Genomic DNA, 23,976 nt, shown 5'->3' with positions numbered 1-23,976 from the left:
CTTCCGCGTGCAATCGAATTCTTGGGACAGTGCAGACGAAGGACGCAACAACCTACCGTAAACAAAACTGAAATGCCCGCCAAAGATTTACCACTGAGAAATAAAGCCCTGAACTACCTCTTTAAAATCTGCATTGGTTTACATCATACGTATGGATATATAGCCTGTTTAAATGCTGTACTTCATCATGTGATCATTTTATGATGAATTACTGCAGAGATAAGATTAGAAAACACAGGTGTTTACATTAAAAGCCGCCTGACCGCCCTCCCTATTTATCTTGCTCTTTCGAAAACATGCTTGTGTCGGACCACCGGGCTTTGCCAAACCCACTCGTAGGTCAGCGATGAACCGAGCAGGTCTGCTTTCTAATCATCCACCTATGGCATGCCACCAAGATGGGATGATGGATCATTGGCTCTGGTTCTTATCGTGTGTACTGGTGTGGACACTCACCGCATGCTTTATTGATGTCAATAAATCAAAGTCTGCTTAAATAACCCTGGAAAAGACCCCGCAGACTAGATCATTTTAATTACTAGTCATTAATTTCATTAGTAGTGAGTTATGAATTGGCGAGGGGGCGAGATGAAAAGGCTTGTTCATAAAGGGAAGGTTTGTTTCGGTGCTCTATGTTGATGTTGAGGTTGGTGGGTGGTTAAACAGAGAAGGTTAGAGGGGACAAAGAGAGATAGAGTGGGAGAGAGAAATGATGTGCAGAACATTTATAGGCTGTACACAGCAGTACCAGTGGACATGCGTCGGGCAAATGTGAGCTGCTCCGTTCCATTATATCTGCACTCCTCGACAGGCCTGAGGGTCCGCCTGCAGACTATAGACTCTGGCTGGACCTTCAGAAGAGATTCTATACCTAAGTATTGTATATGCCAGACCGCTGGAGAATAAACCGGACTTGTGCTTCCTGCTCGGACTCTTCTCTGGAGCTCTGCCTCTAGCTGTAGTGTAGACAGTACACAGAGTATGTGTCCCTAATTATGAGAATCACAAGAGTAGGATTCTTCTCAGCGTTCTCTCTCCTTCGCTGTCCTTCTCTCCAAACCATCTCTCCAGTAAACCGAGCACCTTTTAGGTTACTGGGTCATCATGCATCGCAATTAATTATAGGGCACGGAACCTACTTATGAAGGGATGAGATGATTATTGTCTTAGGGGAGCATGTATGAAATTCCCAATTTATTGAGGTTTCTGTTCAAATGTGGCAATGTGGCTTCCATTTTATTCACCTTTGAAATATTGTGTTTTTCTAACAAGATAAAACGTCACGGCAATCTTATTGAAATAGCTGCATGCAAAAAAGTTTCCACGGTTTATTACAAGCTCAGATATTTATGAGCAATTTGTCTTCTCGCATCTTTAAAACCCGGTGTGCTATAATGGGACTTTATGAACTAACTCATCTTATTCTAAAATAAGAAGCACGAACATATTGACTAACGCTCTTTCCTGTGCTGTGCCATATGGTAAAATACGCAGTCATTTAGCCGTTAACTGAGATGTATAAAGTGTTCCATCTTTACAGGAACTTAACTTTTCCCTGCTGTCATAATCATTTCACGAGTCCTCTTGTTTCACCTTGTCTTCATATATTAGCTTTATTAACATCAACAATGACAGTTACGTGCCGATCACCCCTTAGCATTGCTTATTAATATATAAGGCTTTTAACATTCATTTACATTCTTTGACATGTTACATTGCTCACTGTAATCTAATTCAAAGAGGAAATCAATAATATTATGATGAATTAAATCATTTGTAGTCGAGGGTGGGAGGCTTTCTGACAACAAAAGGAAAGTCCTGTCAAACTTTTTAAGTGGGTTTTTCCACCTGACAAGGTGATTGAACATGATTTGTTTGATCAGTTCTGGCATTTTTTGTGTTCTTACACTTAATCCCTAGAGTGGAGATGTTGTCAACTCGATTACGGCTCGCGCTGTGAGTGACTACTCTTGGCGCAGCAGCGTTTCTGAGATAAATATCGGTTCATAGAGAGAGACAGATTTGAGCCACAAGGCTTCAGGAGATTAACTGTGTGTTTTAAAAATTCAAAAAATTGTGGTTTTAGTGGGAAAAAAGAGTTCCCACAAAGACAGAAATGCATTTGCACACAAGAAATGATGTAATTGGTTTGAAGAAAGTCATTTAGTGTCCAAAGGGCTTTTTTATAGATCAAATAATGCTCTCAAAGCATAAATGGATACTATGATCAGAACTTAGTCACATTTTAGCCTACTTATCTTGTTCCTCTTGTGTCTATTAGTCTTTGTATTTATTATTAATTACAGAATACTTTAATTGACTTGTAGATTCTTGTGTCTGGGACAAAACTACAGACTGTAAATAGAAAAAAAAAGAAATAAAAGGATACAACTCTGTTTACAAAAGGCAGAGGGACAAAAAGTGTACATTGTACACTGTACATTTTCTTATTGTCTTTCTTTCCTTAGAATAACATCCACACTCTTACATACTGGAAAAGCCTTCTTTTTATAAATAGAAGAAATCAAAAAGAAAATAGAGAGAGATTGAAATCCATTGGAGTGTCAACACAGTCAGCAAATCTTATGGTCCTGACATTTAATAAATATCTAATTATAATAATAAATTAATTAATGTAATATTTGAATATACTTTATGTGTGTGTGTATACTGTATGCACACAGACTCGCTACACAATTACGATTGCTTGTCTTCTAAAATCATTAACTCTGATGCTCTCTTATGTGTCTCACAAATCAAAAATGAAATAATTGTTAGTATCATTTTTGCTAAAATAAAGATTTTCAACAATAATTTTTATAACTGATTACTTGACACAAGAAGGTCTCCGGTTATTAAATGTTTGTAACCAGCAGAGCATCCACATTTCTCAGGTTAATGAATATTTTACTTGTGCTGAGTCACGGTGTCAAAATAAGGGAAGCGTCCGTGGCTGACGTGAGCTCGGGGCGTTTAGACCCGATTACAGTTGTTTGCTAATGTTTGTATACATGAATCACGAAAACGATCAGCGGCCTCCTTAGTACGACCGGCTCTTATGGAATAAAAAAACACAGGCTTATATCTGCGCTAGTGTCTGGATTGCAGTGCTGTGCACCTTGAAATCTGTGCCAGGGCCAAAGCTCTCGAATGTAAAAAGGATGATGAAATAGTCTCGAGCTGTAACACATTAGCAGCTGCCCACCCGATTGGCAGGAGCACTACTATGTTTGGCTGAACACCCACATGCCCTGAAAATCCAGGCGAGGCTGTGTGGATTCTAAACCTGAGCAGGAACCATTTGTATGTTAAAAACGTTGGCAGCAAACAGGTCAATCGCTGACACACCTTTGTGTGTATGCATGAGAGAAAAATGGAGAGAGATTAAGAAAACGAAAAACAAAATGGAGAGACCAGGTGAACACAAACAGAAAACTGAGTGCTGGAGAATGAGGAAGACTGAGCGATGCAGACCTGCTCAAAAGTGCTACAGCACCACCCAAAGACCGACAGTCACACTGCAGTCTATTGATCTGATTAGTCATGTATGAAGCATTCATGCCTTTCCCCAGCTCACTGCATCTCAGCAGGAAAACGCCACCGTAAAGATTAATCCTCTTGCACTATAGACGTGGTGCGACGGCGACAGAACAAGAGCCGCTAACTGAACCTGTGCCGTGCGGGGGTGTTAGCAGCACGCGCCGTCGCAGTACTACAATTTTAAAATCCATCAACGCATTGATTGCTGGCTGGCAGACTCATTTCAAACACTTAGCATGTAGCACGCGCTGCCTTGATCCTTGTTCGTTCTTTAAACAAGGTTTTGTTAATGCTGACGCCGTATAGAATGGGTTGCATCAGTCTCTGGTAGTGTTTGACCTTGTACACCCTGTCTGTCTGCAGCATGGAGGAGCCTGCGGACACAATATCAGAAATCAAAAGTGCTCCAGAGCTCTTACCTGAGGTTTTCCATGCATTAGTAATGTTAAACGTGGAGGGAAAATATCCATGTACAAGACCTGCAACCTTTCCAATAACAATAGTTGTTAATGATCATGATCATTACCATATTTGCCATTATAGTTTAATTGAAGTAGGCGCAATTAAAACAAGCTTCTGATGATTAAAATCATCTTGTGAAAACATTTAGGGGTAATTCACAAAGAATGAATTGCGCCCACAGCATATTTATATGCATGTGTAAGAACTCGATTTACGCCAAAAAATATGCAAACGATGCAAACATTGTCAAAGAAATGAATGCGGAATGTAATTTATGCCGTAGTTACCCATTATGCACTAAAGCCACAGAAAAAAACTACTTTAAAATCAGTTTTCTGATTTCAAAATGTACACTGTAACCCTTTTTTTTACGTTTTTCCAGTAACTTACTGTAGATTTAATTTACAATTTAGTTTTAAGCACTCCATCCAGGGTGTATCCTGCCTTGATGCCCGATGACTCCTGAGATAGGCGCAGGCTCCCCGTGACCCGAGGTAGTTCGGATAAGCGGTAGAAAATGGATGGATGGATTTAGTTTTAAGCATAAACTTACCTAGTTTTTATATTTTCCGTTTAGAAAACAAGACTAAATATCTCAGGTCACTTTTCTTGTAATGTAATTATATCGTAAGTTAAGACATTTTCAATATTATTACTAGAAAACAAGACAAAACTGCTTAGGAAGAATGTCATTTATTTGCCCTTTTGTCTCTTCTTGCTCATTATGAATCTCAAAAGTTAAAGTGATTGGATTTTGATCACAGTAATTGAAAGCTGTTCAAATAGGAAAGTAGTATTAAGTAGTAAGTCAATCTACAGTAAAATGCAAACTTGATGCAAAAGTACAGCAAAGTTTTACAGTGTACTTTTTATAGTGTTTAGGTTAAAAAAAAATCATTCTGTGAACTACTAACTTTATTTCTCCCACATTTTAAATAAAAATATTGTTTCCATATGCATTTATTTACAGAAAATGAAGACTGGAGAAACAGGTCAAAACAAGTTTGTATTCACATTTAGGCAATACAACAGTACTATCTGTAGGCCTACATGTATTTAGGAAAAGTTATATTTTAAAATATTCTAAATTATTTTTTATATGATAACCTGTTCATATGTCTCTGCATGCTGTCTTTCAATAGCAGTTGGATGACTTTATTTCACTCCTGAGGTTTGATTTTGTTGAAATTTAACCGACACTGGACTGGAATGACCACCATACTGTACATCTTTGCAGTTAAATTAACATTTGGAATGGTATCTTTATTTTTTCCACGGCTTCAGGTTATGGTCATGACTGACGTTTGAAACGAATACTTTCCATACTGAAAATTCCCTCGACTAAAATGTCCGTTAACAATCTCCTCCATCATCACATGTTCAGAAGAGAACTTCTGCATAAAACTCTAGGGACGTCTCTTGGTAAACTCAAGATTAATCGCGTGCCTTCCAAATGCTTTAACGTTATCCTAAAACCTTTGATTCGGAACGTCTGCATCTCTTCATTGCTTCAAAACATATCTATCAAGGGAAGAGGCAGACAGCAACGCCGGAACATAAAGCACCCAAGAGGGAAATCATGACAGACGATGACAACAAACTAGACTTAGCAGAAACTTTTTCTTTAGACCAATAATGTCAGAGGCTGGTTAGAATTGCTTGCACACGCACTTCGACTGAAACATGCCAAATTACCTCAAACTACCAGAAGTTTCGGGAAAGCCGCACCTACACATTATACCAGGCGCAGTACGCGGCAGGACGTTTTTATTGCCTCAATTTCTATTGGCATCTCCCTTATGACTTAATTTGTAACTTTGGCTTCCTGCTGAAGTAATCAACACAACACAGCACAATACGAACGCTATTGCTTGTCATTTTCGTAAGAAACCTTCTGCCAAGAAAACACGAAATTCATGCCGGTTTGGAGCACATAAAGGAACAATCAGTGTAGCCAACCTTATTTACCGCTTAAAACAATGTCCTGGTACCTGATTATTTGACGTCTAATATGTACGAGAGAAATACAGCTCGCTTAGCTCTCTGCGAATCCTGCTAGCAAAACATTCAGAAGAGTGAAAAACAAGAAAGGCATTAGACATGAAAGCCTCATTCTAAATGCAGACAGACAGAGAAAGACGCCGCGCTTTCAAAGTGATACCAGCCGAGAATCTTTGTTTTGAATGCGAAGACTTGAAGGCTCAACTGCGAATTGGCTCCGTTGTTTGCATGTGAATAGGAATGCATTTACATTTGTTTTCCATGAAGCAAAAATGTTAACATGTTTATTATTTTTGTCATACAGCAACCGTTTGAGGTGTCTATAACATAAAAGTAATACAGGTACAAACTAAAATCTCTCAGCTCACTCACTGTTCCAATAACTATAAGTAATGGTTTTCAAAGTCTTAAAAGTATATTAAAGTGATTTTTCGCCCAAAAATGAAAGTTCTGACATCATTTACTCACCCACTTGTCATTTCAAACATTATGATTTTCTTCCTAATGCAGAACACAAAAGAAGATATTTTTTAATCGGACCCCACTGATTCGCATTGGTTTTGTGTCCATGTACTAGAATTGAATGGGTGCCAGCGCCGTTCGGTTACTAAATTTCTTCTAAATTTCCTTTTTTGAACTGACATGAGCCTGAGAAGCCTAAACTATTTTCATTTTTGGGTGAACTATCCCTTAAAAAGTGCACAGCTACCATGACTAAAATCATCAACACTGTATACAGTATAAACAGCAATGCAAAAATGTGTTAAATTTCTCTTTTTTACTCTATGAAGAAAATTAAAGCACACAGGTTAGAAATGACATGATGAGTAAATAACGTCAATATTTTCAAACTGGGTGAACCGTTCCATTAATGCCAGCTGTTCCATCTAAAATCAACTTTTCCATATGGATAGGCGGAAACCGGGCTCAGTGAAATGAATCCTGAATCTGTCATTCTGAATATATAGACACCCTTTAGTAAATCTACTGGGATATTCCACAGGTTTACAGCTGTGTTCCCAAGATACCATGCAGACTAATGTGACATTTGGAGTTCCTGTGGGCTGATACGCTGTTGACATACATCTGTTGCCAACATGTTTATAACGTAATAATAATAAAAAAAAACTTTGATTTAGGCAGAGAAGATTAGATAGAGAATGAATAATTCTGTAACACTCTTAGGACCAGAAGCTCCTGCCTAGAGTCCTTTCTGACATTTGTTTCAGCGCTTTTTGCCTGTTTTCCTGTCTATTAAAACATGGCATTTGGTTTACCAAGTTGGAGCAGTGTCGTGCTGTCGCTCGGCATACAAATCCAAGCTGATCTTTATACGGATGGGCTGAGACGGACGGCCATACAAGGGGTGATACAAATAAAATTATTCTTTGTGGTCTTGACCTCATTCAGAGACAAAGCGTAAAAATATTCAAAGGAATCCAAAAGCAAGCACTTTCCATGTTGTGGTCTCAGTCTCCCAGGAAATTTAGAGAAAACCTTTTATCTTCTGCAAGGTAAGCGACTACGTATGCCTTCAAAAAAAGGGGCGTATATCAAAAAAGTTCAAAAACCTTATGGCAGAGCTAAAAACGATGAAAATCAATTGATTCAACAAGGAAGTTCAGTACAAGAAAGTTATGCGATCAGACCTTCTATCTTTACGCACCGTAGCTAAGAATTATAGGTAATGGCCTTGAATGGATTTAGGGCCATGACTGACATTTAAATTACCCATATAAAACCAAAAACTTCCAGACGCGCAATGCACTCCCTCACATGATAAAGTCATTGGTGGTGGAGCTGGCGTTTATTGATCAACTATTGACTAGCAAATGCATTTCCTTGGGAATGAAAAAATCAGGTCTGAATGGCATGCATTCATTCATACGTGCAAAGAGCCTGCTTATAAGCAATAAAAATCACAGTGGACGATCGTATAGAATGCACATATTCCCATGCAAAAGCCCCAGGGTTCTCCATTTACATTTTAACTGCCGGAATTATCAATTCAGAAAAATATCACCAGAATTGTATTGTCAATATCTGTTTACTCTTTTTTCAATGTCAACAAAGATGAACACAAATGTAAAAGCCATTTTTTGTTGTTGCCTATATCACATAGAATTAGATTCATATAGGGTGCTTGAAAACGAGCTTGAAGATAAAATTTTTTACTGCAGCATCCTACAGTACTACCGGTTTTGATCTGGTATCCGCAGGTCTGTGATATGGCTTGTTTTTTGGAAGCGCACCGCTAAGACTAAATTTTGGAAGAATGACATTAAAGATGAGAGATGAACGGATGACTGCGTGTTGCGTAAGACAATAAAATCAAGGCCGTTCAAGAAGCGAGATAGATTGATGAGCTCGTTGAGAGGAAATGGCAGGCAGCCAGTTATCTGAGAGGTCAACACGGAAGGATACCTTTACAAAGAAATCATGCTTTTAGAAGGGCCAAGGATGCTTGGGCCAAGTTTACTGTTGGGAAATCAGAAGGGAAGAGAGTGGGAGAGAGAGAAAGAGAAAAGAGAGAAAAAGCAACCTAAAATGAAAGACAGGAGATGCATGTTTAAAAAAACAAGCTATAGAAGAAAGAGCAGGGAGCTGAAAGAACATGTTCGGTTGAACTCCGCTAATTTAGATTAAAAAATTTCCATAATAATGAGACAAATTTAATATCTTGCACGTAACCATTACTGTTCTTTTCTGCGGTTAACCTCTGCTAATTCACGGGTGGCGAGACGCATCTTGGTGCATTTCAATTTAGTTATACCCATTCTCACTGCCAGTATTTATATTATATTAGATTGACGGTCGGATTTTATCAATAAACTTAATTTATACGAAACTGCATCAGGAGGAAAAAATGAATGGAAAGATTTTTCAACAAAAATGAAAGATTCTTGCCATCTGTCTGTTATCATTTGCAGTAACGCAGGCCGTAAGTAGCTACAAACGTTAAGCTGTCTAAATGAGCTGTAGAGAAGAATGCCGCAGTTCAATTCATGCAACCCATATGCTGCAAATACAAACAGGTTTTTGTGAAACCAGCGGGACTGTCAAAATAAACCATTCGGTTTTCCAAAAAGGTCTCTATGTGATGTGAAGCTATTTGTCTTACCTTTCACCTTTCGACTCTCCATCATCCCTCAGGGCTGGAGGTGCAGAGCACACATCATATGGACAAGGTCTTCTTTCTGACATGGCAAACAAAAAATTATGAACAGCATTTTGACTCGAATTGCATTGAATAATGAAAATGAACATCTGCAAAAAACGTGCTTGTAATCATTATTAAGAAAGCTGTTTTTAGCCTCCAAAACTACAAGCTACTCATAACTTAAACAACAGAATGCACTTTTCACAGAAGCACTAAGTTAAGAACATAAATGGATTGAAATTATTGGAAGGGAACAATATCTTTTTACAGTAAATATCAATTAAAGCTGAATTGATAAACCATAAAGCAATACAACGTTTAACCTGACGGCACATACAATCAATAAAACTAGAAAGCAGCTTAAGTTAACAGATCACAGACATGTATTTTTAAGCATTTTTGGAAAATAATTTCTCAACGACACTTTTGTTGTTTATGAACTGCGTTTACATTAAGTTAATCTTGACCCAACCGTTAGATAAAAATATCCATATCCCAACCATGGGTTTAAACAACCCAACGTTTTTAAGATGGAATATACTATAAAATGTGATAAAAAGTGATGCTGCTTATTGGAAAACAGAGCAAGCTGTCACAATATTAAAAAATGTAGTCAAGAAGCATCGCTACTTTTAGATAAATACCCCCCAACACTGTTTACGTTTCCAATGGGGTTTTAACATTTAAAATAAGTGTTGTCTAGGAAATAAGAGGCAAAAAATTAAGCTGCTGTAACAAGTTCATTAGAAAGACGCTATAATGGTCAAATCGGTGACATCAGTGTCAGCGAGAGAAACATGCATGTATGATTGCGCTTTTACTCACAGATAATACACGGTGGCTGTAGTCAGTTTAAAATAAAGGCCTCAAGATAACCCTGAGAGAAGTTCTTCAGCATTATTTTTTCTTCACCATCTGTCAAAAGCTGTGTCTCTCACTCCACTTCACAGCCTGCAGTAAATAAAGGAAGAAGTTTGTCATAAACGCCTATAGAGCTTATTAGGAGCTCAAAATCTTCCGAAGGCTAAGATCAACCAAATGAAGCAAAGGGAATGTTCTGGCGGGCAAGAGATGATGTCATACATATCCAGGTCATTCGAAGGCTTTGGAAGGAAACGTTCAGGCCCCCTGCCGCGCTGCTCTTTGCCCACTGATGGCATTTCCATCCTGTGATTCAGTCTTGGAGTGATGCTTACTCAGATGCTCTCTCGCTCTCTCTTTCTTTCTCTCCACTTTTCTCTAGTGCTCTATACAAAGCCTGCAAGGATACATGTAAGAGAGGACAACTTGTGATAATTTGACATTCTTTTAGCCTCTCTAACTTTGGGTCTGAGTCATATTGAAAATTTATTTTCCCCAAAATGTATAATTAAAAACAAAGTCTTTTCTATACTTCCATGAAACACAAAAGTAATGTGCAGCCATTATTGTGAAGTGAAAGGCTATAGAACTGCCAAGCTCTATAAAGGAGGAAAAGTAGTCAGTGTGACTCACTCGCTGAAGACATTTGATAGCTTTGTGCCGATATTAACGGACCAAAATCACTGTATAAATTTCACTTTTTCTGCGGAAGAAAATCATGCAGAGTAGGAATGGCATGAGGGTGAGCAAATTATGGCAGAATTTTCATGTTTCGGGGAACTAGTCATTCAAATTGTCCTTCATAAACTGATCAAAGCACCTTTTAGAAACAGCTCTCTTGTTCTTTGAAGAACAAGCGCAGTAGCCTTGCTTCACCCTTTAGAAGAATTAATTTTGCAAAACTGTAGACCCTGTTGGCACATGAAGCCTGATGAATAATATAAATTGATTTCACAAAGAGCCTATAAAAACCCTGCCGTTCAAGCCCGGCCAATGCAGCATGCTAAACGTCGGGAGTTTTCGCTTTAACACACTCATAAATGAACACTCATGCAGAATAAAATAAATAAAAATAAGCGAATAAATTAAGCACCACCTCCTAAAGATTTATCTGGACGTGAATCAATCTGTCAAGTCTACCGAGCCGGGAGTTCCTTATCTAAAGCTCCGCCATGTCTCCGACTCAAACACGTCTCTTTGTTGAAGGATGAGACATCCCATCAATATTTAATCTTCATAAAGTCGTGCATGTAGTGAACGGGGTCTGGGAACTCTCTAGATCATTATTGCTTAACTGAGATTTCAGCCCAGCGGTCATGGCTTTAATTCTAGTGTATCTTTCCCACAAGCTGTTCGACAGCTAAAAAAATCAAAACGCGCGACTCTTGGGTCAAACGTGGGCTTACTGGAATAGGTCAAATGTTGACAACTGTGCAAACCTTTGCTAGTGACTTAAAGATTTTTTTGAAAACGTAGGTGCAGATTGGAGAGTTTAACAGCACTCGGGGGAAAGAAAATACTAATAAACAAATTGCATGCTGTAGTTTCGGAGAAAGAGAGACCCCACTCTGAGAAAATGATAGCAAGACAACTTTGCTCTCAGTCACCTGTACAGGCAAACAGTGTTTGAAAACTACATCATAACATAGTCTTTATCATTTTTTGAAAAGGTTAAAAAATAAATCAATAAAATTAACGTGTAGCAATGCGAACATTCAAAGCACCGTTTTAGAACTCGCGACCATTTACCAACCATATACTCTAGACTAGACGTCTAAAAAAAGCAAAAGCTTTATCTTAACAGCCAACTTGGTGTGAAACATTTCTGTTTTATTCACCTCTAAACATAGTTTAAACTGAAGGCACGTCACTGACAGTGACACTTAATGTCTAAGGTGAACAAAGCCACAACGTGACTTATGTCAACCAATCAAAACTGCAGTTCTTCTTTATATGACTTGGCCTCTGGATGACACTAAAGTTTACACACTCTCTTTTATCGTAAAACTGTGTGTTGACTTCAGATAAATGAACAGTAATGCTATAAAGTTGCATTATTTGCATAAAAGAATAATATGTGCATTAACCATCCAGACGAAAAAGCGGAAAAAAACGATTTGCTTTGAAGCAAGATATGAACTCCGAGTGCATTGCATAAATCAAATATGAAAAAGAAATGCAGTATGTTTACAATAACACAGTAATACGTATATTGGCTAAAGCAAGCTGGAAGCATGTGACTATATCATTCAAAGAACCTCCGAAAAACGTCTAGAAAGAAGAAGAAGAAGAAGAACTTAATTAGGTCTGTAATACCACAAAAATATGATCTTTCATCTCGGATGAGTTTTCAACATGTCTTCCCGTGACATTCTTTCAAGCCTCTTTAATTAAAAACTACACTACACGAGGGGTTATCCTGCTTATTCACATCTGTTATGAGCACATAAAAAATGCATAATGGTTCGGCATGAAAGAAAAACGTTCATGTAAAACCATGACATGCACTCTTTTTAGAGGTTACATTTAATCTCCAAATCACAACGAATTACTGAGTGCACTGTAGATTTACATTCCCAGTGTGTTTCTATGTGTCCCTAAGGAAAGGTAGAATTGATGGTGACCCTAGCTTACCCACGAAAGAGGCAAGCAGCCCTTTCCGGCTTTCTTCTCGCTTCTAATGTATTCTGAGGAAAAAAAACATTGGAAAAGCTTTAGTGTGGAGAAGGAACACAAGTTAGTGCCATTACAAGTCTCCCATGGTTCACCGTGATAATGCCAAAGCTGTTTTAATGTGCAAAAGATGTGCTGTAAGTGTTGGCACAGATGTGAAACAAACATGTCGGCTGTTGTAAATATTTTACTCTAGTTCGAACATGAGTACGGACACGGATGAGTTTTGAAAATTAAAAGGAAAACAATCCTCTCCCTGCACAAAGACGTTTGTTTTGACGCTAGTTGGTATAGAGTAAAAGTAAATAGTGTTGGATCTGTTCCAGTGGATGGGAATATCAGTGATCTTTGAGCCATGAAAGACAAAAAGACAGCATTGGGATTATTTCATTATAAATTTAAATATATAAATTGAATAAGTTTAAAAGAGAGTCAAGACAGCGTAAACTGATTATTTAAGCAGACCGTAAATATAAAAATGCATTTATACGTGTTGTGTAATCTGAAAACGTACAGTACACAGATGCTTCAGGTGATGTGAAAATTGAATTCAAGCTCACAGTTACACTGTACACCCCCAGGAAGCTGACAGAGGCAGATTTCTGTGTGCTTAAAACAGACTATGCAAAGCACATTCTACATGGCTGTCATCTAATATGAGCCAAAATATCAAAGACAGACAGCTGCCTTCTCCGTCCTCAGCACTCAAACGTGCTCTCCCCCGATGCCAAATAAAAAAGCTTTTGATCTAAAACAACTTGAAGCTGCTGTATTCTCAGATGTGAATTAATATTGCATAGAACAACGTTGCGAGCCATTTCTCTGTGTTTCGAACCCTCAGCAACGATTCTGCAATGGAGTCTGCGGTCGATTTGACATTCAGATCCATCACACAAACACCAGAACTGCGCACGTGCCGTATTCCCCATGTTGATGATTAGTCTGTGTTAGTTTGGGCAAATTATTGACGACAGCTGTTAGTGTTTCTGTGCAACAGAGATTCTGTGTAATTCCATCACTTGACAATCACGTTTTTCCCAACTGGGGATATTTTTAGCTGTTATACTACAAACTGCATCATCTTATCTGTCCGAGGCTGGTTGATGATCAAAGAACACTACAAAAGCATTGATTATGTAACAAGAAGGTGATTTCTTAATAAAGCAACAACATGGGAGTGACACATCGCCTCTATCAAGTTGTAATCTCCAGTCTCTAGACAATTCTGTTTAAATCTTTCCTTCTTAAAGGTGCCGTGTTTAATATTTGGAGGATCTGTTGACAGAAATCCAACAGTTATCCCATGAGACGAGATACGAGACTGAGTTCACGAGAACAAGATGAGATTTTTTGACTTTTTTAAAGAAATCCTCAACGATGAAATATAGGGATAATATAAAGATTTATTCAATCTATATATTGAATAAAAATGCAAAAAATGTTGGCATTATAAAATCAACTTGCACTTTAGCAAACACATTAAACATCTATTTATTAAATTATATTATGCAGTAATAAGCAATATGTAAAAAAAATTGTCACAAACTCAAATGACAAAATTTATGCTCTGATTTCTGAACAGGGGTTGTTTCTCCATTCCATCATGCCAATTGCGTAAGAAAATCTTGCGAGATCTCGTGCCGAGAGATGTTGTCACAACTATATCTGAGGAGTTTAAAGACCATACATAATGCAGTGTTATGTTTTTATTAATGTAAAGGTATTCTGTAAGCATATGCAAAGCTTTTTTCTCCATTAAAGTAGTCATATAATAGTAACTGTACCATTCAGACAACAGATCAACAGTGAATAGGAAAAATGTAATTATATTTTTTATATTGGAGTCATTGGGCAAATTTTTGGGGGTGTGTGAGATAGATTTGTGTTTTTTCTGTCTGTTCTGTCTTCAGAGCACATTGATCTGCATATGCAAGTTAGATTTCTGCTTCTGCTTATTCTCTCTTTATCTATAATCTCAATTATTCTCTCCATTTACTTGCAAAAATAAATAATATACAACTGTATGCAACTGTAAATAGTTTGACTGTACTGTACGAAATATAGTGTGTAGCTGCAGTGCATCATTAATTGAATCACCTCTCATTCTTATCTTGCTCTCGTTCTATAATAAAAATGGTTTGTGACCGCATTTAAATCCCATCTGTACATACACCGATAGAGTAAAGCATATGCAAAAACAGCTCTGTAAATATTGACAAATGGTTAAACTGCCCTGCACTGGCATTTTCCAAAATGGCAGGAAATTATTTTCATCAGCGTTTCATTAGGTTTGCTCTTAAACCTCGTGCACATCCCCCCGATACCTGGAGAAATGAAAGGCACTTAATATTCCTGATGAAGACAGCAGCTGGTGGCATCTTCAGAGTCCCTTTATTCAGAACGTCTGCTTTTTATAACATAAATGTGTTGTCGGTGAATCTAAAAACAAAAGATAAGTAAAAAATAATGTGCGTCAAGAAAATCAAGTTTCTTTGAAAATTTTGCGTTTGTTTTTTTGTAATTCAATTATTCTTAAATTCTATTACAGTTTTGCAGTTACAATGGTCATCAATTATTATAACACAAATAAAAATAAATCAGCATTAGTCAAATATATACATATATAAAACCTTTTTGATAATAATAGGCCTAATAAATGAATAGTAATAAAATAACATAATAATAAATAGTAATAGTAATATATCCTATAAATAAATTAAATTACAACTTTTATGCATAGGAAATAATACATTTTTAGGAAAGTTAAAATTGGGGAAAACTGTCCTAGTCACAATGCTAAAAATAACTTTTTTGCTGAATTATGACCCAAGACATGTTCTTGAGAAGATTATGGAAGATTCATCCAATTTTGCCTAATGGATTCAAACCTGCATTTCCCCCAAGATTAACATGCCCAATTTAAGCATCTCATACATTGTTTACTGCAGGGTTGACTGCAAAAATAAGGTACAATATAAGACATTTCTGAATTTTAAAAACCTGTCTTCAAGACCAGTGAAGCAAACACCACAAAGATACATCAAAAAAGATAAAAAAATAACCATTCTAAAAAAGCTCATTAATGAATGCACACTCCATTAGGAGGAGAAGAATAACTAACATGTTTTCAGGACTGTGTGCCACATAAAAGCCATGAAAAACGAAAATTTCTGCATGTTTTCATTTGTCCCATTTTGTAAAGCAGAGCAAGCAAGATGTACAAATATGACGCATGAACGAGTGAGAAAGAGCTGTGAGAAAAGAGGAGCAGTGATTACAGGATAAGATATCCAAGATTTTAGAGTTTCAAAGAAACTTTTTGGTTTAGCTAGCACGATTTTTATACATTTATTTGCATCCACATGACAAATGCACATGAAACTTGGACGGAAGGATCGACTATGTCCACATTCTTTATTAATGAGAACTGATGTTGTTCATAGCCAACTCGTCTTTTTTACTTCACAGTTCTCCCTTCTTTCTGAACCTAACAAGGTAGTTATTTTACCACACTTTCTGCTTTCAAATGTAGTTACGTCCACAGAATGATGAAGTGCCAAATGCACCCAGGGAAGGCAATTTTGAGGATGAGACTGTCAGTGTCTAGGGGATCAAAGCAATTTGCAAAGAGCACACACACAACAAACATCCCGGTATAATGTGTTACCTAGCAACCCCAGACCAGGTGTCTTGGCTCAGATGGAAAAAAAATCAAATCCATGTTATACATAAGTTTATAAAACTCGATAAGTGAGCAGAATACAACTGAAATGACAGTACACTGCTCCCTCCCCACTGCCATTCGATTTTATGTAGCGTGGCTCTTAATAAGGCAGCCAGGCAATCCTTCATGCAGATTGCCAGTTGCCTCCCTCCTACTTGGGCACACATGCTTGGATTCTCACTAGAGACAAAACCACACTGGGAGAGCGTGATGTTCGCCAGCAGACGTCAACGCCTTGAGTGGCCCGTTTCCAGGGAATGGTTCCATCTTGGCCAAGCTGGCCAACAGTATGCGATGAGGCTCAAAGGGGTTCCATACGGCCGAAGGGGGGTGACGCCGGTGGGCCGACAAGGCGCAGACCAACCCATCGCCCCACAACCGTCACATTACGGGCAATTAGTGCCGCACGTTCCCTTCTGACAGAAACAGCCTGGAGAAGATCTGTCTGTTCCACCCTTACACTCCCTGTTTGTCCTCATGTTCAGACAGGCAAAGTGGGGTAATCCACTTAACATTTTCTCTGTCTCAGATTCAAAGAGACGCCGCTTGATTGCAAGAGAGTCCGTCGATAACAGCGGGGCCTCGGTTCAGGCGACGTCGGTTCTTTTCAGAGAATTCTCAGCCGGAGGGAGGCAAATGAGGAACTGTAAATGTCTGAGCCTGGAGAGGAGATGTTCCTATGGCTCACGGGGACACTTAAGTCAGCCAGCAAGAAGATTGATGTGACATCGTGTTCCTGGGCTGTCTGTCTTGCACAGCAGAAACAGGTGTAAAGTAAGTGGTTGATGAATGCTCGCTCTAATGTCTTTGACTGATCCACTCCTCGACTCTGACAGCTCTGAGAAACAATGCCAAAGGAAGGACGCCTGATATCAGAGGTTACGCTGAGAAAGTGTTAGGAATTTAAGACGGAGTAGCGCGTTGAGCTTTTAAGTCAATGGAAGTGAGAGATCTGAGAAATGTCAACCGATAAAGTGGTGCGATCTGGAGAGAGCCAAAGAGAGGTCTGTTTGCATCAGTTTCGAGTAAAAAAAATTTTACTTCTGCCCGACAAAAAAACGAATGTGTTGGCAGCGACGCAATATTGCAAAAACAACGGCAAGTGTTTGGACAGACAGCAGAGAGATCATTCTGAAAGGCATGTCATGAGCATTCAGAACAACAAGAATTATATGCATGGCTACTTGGATCTTAAACCACCGAAACTGTTTTGCAAAATGGAAAGTGATGTTTTGGCAAACATTTAACATGCCAGGCCCAGCAGATGTCTTGTTATGTAACAGCAGGATTCCACATCAGAAAAATAAGAGCTGCTAGTGATTAACAAAAATACAAGATTTGTCAAAAGAAATAACATGAATAGGCCATGAGGCAAAGATGTAAAACACAACCGAAACCAGGCATGTGATCAGCCAAGGACATAAAAGGAAGAAAGACTCCACGCACCCTCGCCCAACCCCAATCCCCCTCAAAAATAGTCCTTAATATTACTTATTAAATGTAACATGATTAAAAACAGGCAACTGTTTACGAAAACTAGATATTTTCACTTAGCAACACAAAACGATTATAATTACCCAATTCTGATGGGCAATTTTGAAAAAAATATCAGTTCAAATTTAAGTTAGTTTAATAGTCACCTAAACCACGTTTAAAAGAATAGGTTGATGCTTCGACCAAATATCTTATACTGATGTCAAAAAAGATGGGATCAACAAATGGCACCCCTTGATTGGTTTATATGAGGCCTACTTTTCATTAAACAATAATTGAAAACGAAAAGTAAAGAATACTGTGGCCACCAGTCAGCGAATTTACAGCATTCATACAGTGTTGGTCCTCATGAATCCACATGTGATATAGGTATTTGCAAACACTGCATGTTGTGGTTTAAGTTCAGTCAAATGCATGCATTCAGTAGACACTTCAATGCGTTTATGTTAGACAGTGACTAGATCGGCCATTCATATAGTTGAAAAGCCATTAAAAACACGGAATGGCCTATTTAAGTCTCTGTATAGATATATTGTTATGATGATGTTAACCATATCATATAGACGTCTCAACATCCGGACTCAGGATTTTCTGTATATGTTTAAAAATGCTGTTGAATTCCTCACTTAGATAAAAATGACACCACACGCTTTTTTGAGTATCAGAACAGGCATCTATTTTTCACGGACTCTCTGGATACTATTACGTCTCAGACGTATATATATATATATATGTTGGTGTACATATATTATTTGAATGAATATTGTGTTATTGAATATTGAATTACTCATTGTTGCATTTGCTGCTGTGTGTCTCTCTCTCTGCCACTCTCTCCCTTTAATTAAAAGGACAAATTCAGGCCAGCAAAAGAGAGAGAGAGAGATATCATTTTGTGTGAACTTGTGTGAAGTTACACTGACGTTGTAGTGTTTCAAAGATTGACTTAATACGGTGTTGCGGAATCATATTATTTAACAAAGAAACCAAAGTGTTCCGGTATTTGTAGGGAATGGGCTCCTTTTCCTTTTCTTTAGATATTTTCATCTGTTTGACCACAGAGAGGGATTTTTTGCCAAAGGCATCTTTTCTTTGAAAGGTAGGCCAGCGTCTACATAAAAAGAACCAAGTCTTTTGTTTGTTGTTTTTTTGGGCCCGCTCCTGAGGTAATTGTAAATTTTGCTTTTGATTCATTTATTTTATCGTTTCCAGGCGGTTCTCAGGAACACGAACACTTATGACACTTGTAATAAACTGGCGTCACCAAAACTCCTGAAACTAGAAATCTGTTGTCAAGATGAAGTTGTTTTAAATTTTATCTCAGTTATTGTACCTCATACTTCAAGACTTAAAACTGGGGACGTAACAATACATAGAATTATGTTCTGAATGAAGCGGTAGCTCTTCATTTATAACAACCGTGTGGATGACATAGTGAGCGTAGAAAGGTTCCTGTTGGCCGGCTGTATGATGACGATGATGACGACGTGCACATCCACAAACCACCACCCCACAATCCCATCAAAAAATTAAAATAAATCAAATTTAAGCTACTTAGGTGGGTGATCCCAGCGCGGCTAAAAAATATTAAAATCCGTATTCATACAGAAAAATCACATCCCTGATAAGCCTTCTGACTCTCAATAAAGTTTATTTTTATCACAGTGAAAGCATCCACAAGGGAAGCCTAAAGAACAAAGACACTACTGACCACCATTTCATTCTGTATGAAACTTGACCAACTCCTCCGGAAGAGAAAGACTAACAGAAAAATTCACATACCCACTATAATCAATACAACAACAGCTGCAATTTGAATCCAGCATATTTCAACAATCTGCCACCAACAAGATTGACGTGTGTCTCTTTCCAACGGCCTGTTAACAGAGAATAGAGTAGGAATGTGACTGAGGTCCTTCCCTGTGAAACCAATTATTTTCTCCATCCTGGGCAGCACTTAAATCTTACAATATGTCACCTTTTATCCAAAGTGTTAACTGGAGTGCCAAAGCCTGGAGGTCAAACCGCATCCACTTGGATCAAGCTCATTGCAAAGAAGTCATGATGTCATCAGTGCTTCGCTGTTGCGTGATTTAATTATTCAACAACAGATTAGCTGGAAATGGTTGTATACATTTTCAGGCCATTCGCCTGGATGTTTTGGAGGTCAGAGCAATAATAATACAGAGAATGGAGTTTCCAACTATTTTTGTTAGAGATCTTGTCAATTCTGCACATGATTCTCAGAAAAACCGAGGAGCCTTTTCGAGTCACGCAAGGTGAATCTCCACTGAAACTGCCACATGCTTTATTCAGAAGAGAACATAACTCTCTTGAAGTCCATGTTTTAGAAGAAGTAGTCCATGTTTTTAGGAGAAGAATAAACTATGTAAACAAGCTGATATTTCCTTCAAACCATCCGTCCGAGATTCTCCCGAAATGACCTTTCGTCGTCTATTGACAGTTCGGTTAAAACGCTCGTCCGTTCCCCCAGACCGTCCACTGCTGGGTCAAAGACGAAATAAACATCTCTGCTTTTGAGTAGGACTGTGCAAAACTATCATACGATGGCAACTGCCATCCATGCATTATTCAACGCCGAGTAAACAAGAGAGGAAAGAAGGTAGAGACATGCTTTGGCTCTCTACCAACTGTCTCATTAGTCTCATTCTGTTCTTGAAAAACAAACGCTCACCAGTCCTACTGAAACACAGCCAGGTCTCACGTGGATGTGTTGCATTCAGTCAAACAACACAGAATGTTTCAGCTTGTACTGTACTCATATAAGAATCAACACAGAACGCTTCACCCTAAACATCAGGGGCCTTATAGAGTGACCGTGACGTGTGTATTCAAATATGTATTCATCGACCGACCGGTTTGCTAATGAAGGCTTTATGAAGCATCTGGTAGTAGCTTCAAGTCTGTCATTTCTGGGTTGGCACCAAAATTTGCCCAAGCAACGAGGCAACGCTTGACTGCTCCTATTGTGTTTAACAGAGGCAAATTGAGCAAAACCAGCAAGCGGTAAATCAACTAATAAAAATGTACCAAAATTGTATTATATTGTTGGGCTTGAGTTAATTTCATGAGAACACAGAGTTGTAACATAAAATAATCTTTATAGATTCTAAATCGGACAGCCCAAGTTCAAATCATGTTTGTAACGTTTCCCAGTCCTGTTTCTTCTTTCTCTATCCCAATCATTTTGTGTCCTCGCTCTACTTCCTCCAAAATCAAAGTGACAAAAGGCAAGAAATAAAAATTGTGTGTGGCGCTAGCTTTTACAAAAATTGATGACAGAGTGTTGGAATTTCTCTTTGTGTGCCGCCCTAAATTTGAAAAACCCATGCACCTCACATGTTTATGGTCCACTGGGGCAATCAAACACCTCACGTGAGGTCTCACGTTCATGTCTCTGTCACATTCTGCTGACTACACAACACATGTCTAGCTCCAGGAATTAAGGCATGTCCACAACAATACGATAATCGCGCGTGTTAAATGCCAACGTTTGACGCCTTGTGACTAAACAATATGCGGCAATGCGAGTGTGCATATCAACGAGCAAAACACCAGGAGTAAAAGTGTAACTTTTTTTCGCCTCTGGCTCATTTCTTTGGTTTGACGCGTCACGTTCTAACTGGCCGACCAATGAGATTAGTTCTTTTGTTCAAGTATCTGAAGCTGCTGAAGCTACAGTAATACAGGGTCTTACAGAGCACACATTGATACCAACGACGGAGAGGAAGTAAGCAAGATGTAAGGCTGTGTCCGAAATCTATTGGTCAACCTACAGTACATGTTGTCTAGCGGTTTTGCAAAAATGTAAGCAATACGAAGTATTAAATAGAGCTTGTCAACTTTGACAACACAGTGTTTAATTGACAGCGTGTATTTTACATGACCAATAAAGTGTCAGTTTTGGAGATTTTGGAGACAATATTTGATTTATATTAAACAGTCTTAAATTTGTGGAAACAGTGAAAATTAACAATGAAAAACCCAAAACCATGAATTCACAACACACAAATTTCTATAAAAGTACTTGAAAAGCTATTCTTAAAAACTCAGATTAGCAGCTCACATATATAGTCAACTACATTTGCACCCGCAATTTATTTTCAAGAACAATGATTTATGTTTGATAGATCAAGAGTTTATACCACAGGACAGCCCTCTTGATATATCATCTGGACATCAGCACTGGACAGGTGAACGCCTCCCTCTCATTGTTCACCTAGAAAAAAATAACAACAAACCTCACAATCTAATCCTCATTCATGTCCACAGCATTTTTCTAGCACAGTTGGTCCTCAGTTTTTCTTTTAAATCCCTAAATATAAGTAACATGATAAAAAATGCCTGTGTTAGCAACCTGGATGTAGAAAAAGGCTGGCTTTGAACTTGCAACCCACGATGGTTCTTATGTGGCAGTACCACATGCACCGCTCTGCCTCTGTGACGGAATTTTTCTCTGTGATTTAAAGGTTTTTTTCAAATTCAGATTTGACACGGAGAGGATTTGCCCGCATCCACTGTCACCATATGCTCAGGTAGCTGCAGAGGTGCCCATTATAAAAGCAGATCAGGCAGCACTGAACAGGGTGAGATTGGGTGAAAACACCCTGACACCAATCACAAACATCTCTTCCGAGGTTAATAATCAATGAACCTTGTACAACTGAGATGTGCCTACAACACATGGCTGTGTCTCTGTGCCTAGAAGGAGACCAGTATGGCCAAACAGAATTGATTTTATCTGTGAATTGCACTGTGCTCCTTTTATTCTTCTCTGCGATTCACACCATCTGCTGACTACAAAGCAGAACTTTCTCTGTTTGTTCTTAAAGAAAAAAAAGAAATGTTTGCGATCGTGAATAATATCAACGGTCTACATCTTTAAAGGTGAATTGTGTAATATGTCTAAAATGCTTTTGCCTATTGCAGTTTAATATGCAGAGATAATTTTAAGTCATTTGTTGGTTGGCCTTGTGAAGTGCGTAAAGCCTGTGACGGCTGCATATTCAAACCAGAATAAAATTGTCCAACGATTGCTCTATAGATCAGATTAAGTTCACAGATGTGTTTCATTCAAATATAAACTTTGCATAATTGCATAATAATGCATAAATAATGCAACTGTTGAAATACATGGTGTTTGAATTGTATAAACTGTTTCATTGGACACACATGCCTGGACCAAAGTTAACGTCCAGTCTCTATTTGTTGATCGGTCTTGCAAGTGGCATATAATTTAACTATTTATATTTTTATTTATTTGTGTTCATTTATATTAACGTTTAATTGTATAATAATTGTATTAAACAATCAGTTGAATTTTATTGGCTGTCAATTTTATTAAATAAACCATTTGTTGAATGGATCGTGTAACTGTCGCTATAAGTTTAACCAAGTAATGGTTCATCCACTGGTAACCCAAAATAGTGGCTAGACATACTTTTATCTGGCTAGCTAATTTAATTTACTTGTTATTTCTTTTGCTTGTTATTATAAATAATCTGCAGGGACTCTTTGCGGATGTATGCGCAGTAACATTTGTTTACGTTGTTGCCTTGAAACCAATATGTAAACTGTAAAAGTAAAAGAATCTGGATTTGGGTAAATATGATAAGAACTGTTTAAGTTCATATTAAAATATTCAATTATACTGGCGCTTGTTCCCAGACTTTGCAAATCTGTGCTTGGTTTTTGACATTATTGAGATCTGAAATTCTAATAGGAGACATTTAAGATATCTTACAAGGTTTCTCTTGCTCTTTTTTATCTCATTAATTATCTAGGAGAAATAAATGAAATATTCAAGATCTGGCTCCACCAACAGTTTTACATGGGACTGAAATAATAAGAAGGTATTACTTCTGTAAAGACCTAAAACCTTACACATTTCCCCATTTTTATAAACTTCTGCCATATTGGTCTATCATGATTGCATTAACTTTTTTATATAAACCAGCCAATAAAAAAACACACAAGCTTTGACTGAGCTTTACATGTGCGGAAGACAAATCCTTTCTGTGTAGTCATCTGTAAGCTAAAATGA

The 23,976-nt window shown here is 38.0% G+C and overlaps 1 long non-coding RNA gene across 2 annotated transcripts in view; it reads right to left on the bottom strand.

Moving 5' to 3' along the window:
* Window positions 1-23,976, bottom strand: part of LOC130438346 (uncharacterized) — a 44,380-nt gene that overhangs the window by 9,630 nt on the left and 10,774 nt on the right. The window contains exons 1-5 of one of the 2 annotated variants that reach the window (XR_008909312.1): window positions 15,022-15,138; window positions 12,659-12,711; window positions 10,247-10,421; window positions 9,989-10,114; window positions 9,125-9,200 (exon numbers count right to left, since the gene is read on the bottom strand). This is a non-coding gene — a long non-coding RNA (uncharacterized LOC130438346). Of the gene's footprint in view, window positions 1-9,124; window positions 9,201-9,988; window positions 10,115-10,246; window positions 10,422-12,658; window positions 12,712-15,021; window positions 15,139-23,976 lie in introns of those variants that run through there. The other variant, XR_008909313.1, reaches the window with a different exon arrangement.

The sequence above is a fragment of the Triplophysa dalaica genome, chromosome 16 (genome assembly GCF_015846415.1).
Source record: "Triplophysa dalaica isolate WHDGS20190420 chromosome 16, ASM1584641v1, whole genome shotgun sequence".
NCBI lineage: Eukaryota > Metazoa > Chordata > Actinopteri > Cypriniformes > Nemacheilidae > Triplophysa > Triplophysa dalaica.
The sequence above is the reverse complement of the archived record's forward strand: the minus strand, read 5'-3'. Positions and strand labels throughout refer to the sequence as shown.